At 50.3% G+C, this 3,441-nt stretch overlaps 1 non-coding gene across 1 annotated transcript; it reads left to right on the plus strand.

Moving 5' to 3' along the window:
• The first annotated feature begins 3,140 nt into the window (after positions 1–3,140).
• On the plus strand, positions 3,141–3,215 carry Trnat-ugu (transfer RNA threonine (anticodon UGU)). Its single transcript has one exon. It is a non-coding gene; the product is annotated as a tRNA-Thr (tRNA).
• The last annotated feature ends 226 nt before the right edge of the window (positions 3,216–3,441 follow it).

Consider the following 3,441-nt stretch of genomic DNA (forward strand, 5'->3'; position numbering starts at 1 on the left):
AAGAACACTACGACATGTAATCTGGGGATAATGAGACGGTGCATGAAGATGGTTAACATATCCTGCTTGTTTCAATAAGATCGGTTTAAGCCGTGGATACCGCGAAAGAATTAGAACAAGAATAAGAAGACTAAACAGAATTGTTTGATTAGGTTTTACTGTCTTCACGTCATGCTGCATTGCCTCAGACAGCAAAGCGCTGACGAGGAGAAGACGGCCAGTGCCATATTCAATATCCCAGAAACTTCACTCAGTGGAAGAGTAGTCAAAATAAGCAAACACGTGTCTCGGCTTATCTGTAGATACTCGAATATCTACGGGTAAGCCGAGACACTTCTTCCCTTATTTTGACTACTCTTCCACTAAGCGAAGATACTGGGGAATCAGGTTATGGCATTTGCCGTGTTCTCCTCGTGAGGTACTATAGAACGTGAGATGGCACACTGGCCGTGATGTCATTAACTGAACCGCTCCAGGTTCCTTGAGAACAGTGTTTATGATAGCAGTAGATCCAGCAATTATAGCCAGCCAAGTGAAAGACGTGATGTAATGGGAAATGTGTAGTAATATAAAAGTGTGTGGAAATAAAGGAATTAAAATGATTTGAATACAGCTCAGTTCGAGATGATATAGCGCCTGTAACTGGAAAAGAATTAAGGAGAATCAGAGAATTTTTTGGGGAACTCAGGAAGAGCTGGATCAATGTTATCGGAGGACTGTTGAAGCGCATCGCAGTGGATAAACCTCTCAGAGCAAGAGGAATAAAGAGTAATTAGAGAACTAGGTTATAGAAGTTCCGATAAATTCCTCAGTCATAATGTCTTGAGAACGCAACTAAAGCAAGGCTACCATGGTTCTTTTACTGTGAATTAATTTTTCTTATTTTCTAACATACAACCGACACAGAATCCTCAACAGTGAGCCACTTCCACACTCCGACCGACGAGGCAATGACAAAGTCCTCGGACACCAACTACTCTTCCCCACGGTGGCAGAATGCGGCAGAGCTAGCTCTTCTGCTTAATCAGCTTCCTGATGGCACTATTTATTCCCCCCTCCCCCAGGGCCAGCCAGTGATCACCACATAGCTGGGCTGTATTATGATGCCCACCCTGTGTCGGACGCTGCCATATATATATACACTCCTGGAAATGGAAAAAAGAACACATTGACACCGGTGTGTCAGACCCACCATACTTGCTCCGGACACTGCGAGAGGGCTGTACAAGCAATGATCACACGCACGGCACAGCGGACACACCAGGAACCGCGATGATGGCCGTCGAATGGCGCTAGCTGCGCAGCATTTGTGCACCGCCGCCGTCAGTGTCAGCCAGTTTGCCGTGGCATACGGAGCTCCATCGCAGTCTTTAACACTGGTAGCATGCCGCGACAGCGTGGACGTGAACCGTATGTGCAGTTGACGGACTTTGAGCGAGGGCGTATAGTGGGCATGAGGGAGGCCGGGTGGACGTACCGCCGAATTGCTCAACACGTGGGGCGTGAGGTCTCCACAGTACATCGATGTTGTCGCCAGTGGTCGGCGGAAGGTGCACGTGCCCGTCGACCTGGGACCGGACCGCAGCGACGTACGGATGCACGCCAAGACCGTAGGATCCTACGCAGTGCCGTAGGGGACCGCACCGCCACTTCCCAGCAAATTAGGGACACTGTTGCTCCTGGTGTATCGGCGAGGACCATTCGCAACCGTCTCCACGAAGCTGGGCTACGGTCCCGCACACCGTTAGGCCGTCTTCCGCTCACGCCCCAACATCGTGCAGCCCGCCTCCAGTGGTGTCGCGACAGGCGTGAATGGAGGGACGAATGGAGACGTGTCGTCTTCAGCGATGAGAGTCGCTTCTGCCTTGGTGCCAATGATGGTCGTATGCGTGTTTGGCGCCGTGCAGGTGAGCGCCACAATCAGGACTGCATACGACCGAGGCACACAGGGCCAACACCCGGCATCATGGTGTGGGGAGCGATCTCCTACACTGGCCGTACACCACTGGTGATCGTCGAGGGGACACTGAATAGTGCATGGTACATCCAAACCGTCATCGAACCCATCGTTCTACCATTCCTAGACCGGCAAGGGAACTTGCTGTTCCAACAGGACAATGCACGTCCGCATGTATCCCGTGCCACCCAACGTGCTCTAGAAGGTGTAAGTCAACTACCCTGGCCAGCAAGATCTCCGGATCTGTCCCCCATTGAGCATGTTTGGGACTGGATGAAGCGTCGTCTCACGCGGTCTGCACGTCCAGCACGAACGCTGGTCCAAGTGAGGCGCCAGGTGGAAATGGCATGGCAAGCCGTTCCACAGGACTACATCCAGCATCTCTACGGTCGTCTCCATGGGAGAATAGCAGCCTGCATTGCTGCGAAAGGTGGATATACACTGTACTAGTGCCGACATTGTGCATGCTCTGTTGCCTGTGTCTATGTGCCTGTGGTTCTGTCAGTGTGATCATGTGATGTATCTGACCCCAGGAATGTGTCAATAAAGTTTCCCCTTCCTGGGACAATGAATTCACGGTGTTCTTATTTCAATTTCCAGGAGTGTATAATATGTACCTATAACTCAGCTGACAGCACCCTCACACGCCACGAATCCTTAAATGCTGACTGACCGCCAAGGCTCTTGGTAACCCAGAATTCTGCTGCCACTGGGGGTCGCCGGGATCTAGCCGTCTTCGTAAGTGCCAGGATTTGAACTGAGGTCTTTCCTCAGCTGTTCACCACTGGCCCTTGATGCAGCCGGCTGTAGTCAACCCTAGTTTGGTGTGGAGTTTGGGACATCGGGTCTCTGTACCGTCACTTGGCCGTATTCACCAGGACAACGGTAAACGGCACAGCCAGGTCTGCTACGTACATATATGGATATGGTGTCTGTTCTTGGGACACGTCTGAAAGAACAGACACCATATTCATATAAGTATATAGTTCTGGCAATACCGGCCATGACCATCTTGCACACATATTACCTAAACTCTTACGGGACTTGGTAAGAACGTCTTCCACAATTGCTGAGTGTGTTGGGTAGGGACACTACGAATGTAATGTGTGGACATATAAGGTGAGAATATGGGTCTCGCGGGAGGCATGCGCGAGATAGTTCCTGCAGTCGCAATATCGTCTGTGCCCTCGGTGGCTCAGATGGATAGAGCGTCTGCCATGTAAGCAGGAGATCCTGGGTTCGAGTCCCGGGCGGGGCACACATTTTCAACTGTCCCCTTTGATATATATCAACGTCTGTCAGCAGCTGAAGGTATTAATATATAATTCTAATTTCATTCCAATGTCTGCTATGGGTTCAGTTACACGTAATGTGTACAGGGTCTGATGTACCATCAGTGGGTGCTTAGTAACTGCTGCTGATGACAGCACTGTGAAGTCAGCTGGTAACACCTATATTGTATGCCAATGATATAACAATACTGA

The sequence above is a fragment of the Schistocerca serialis genome, chromosome 4 (assembly GCF_023864345.2).
Source record: "Schistocerca serialis cubense isolate TAMUIC-IGC-003099 chromosome 4, iqSchSeri2.2, whole genome shotgun sequence".
Classification (NCBI taxonomy): domain Eukaryota; kingdom Metazoa; phylum Arthropoda; class Insecta; order Orthoptera; family Acrididae; genus Schistocerca; species Schistocerca serialis.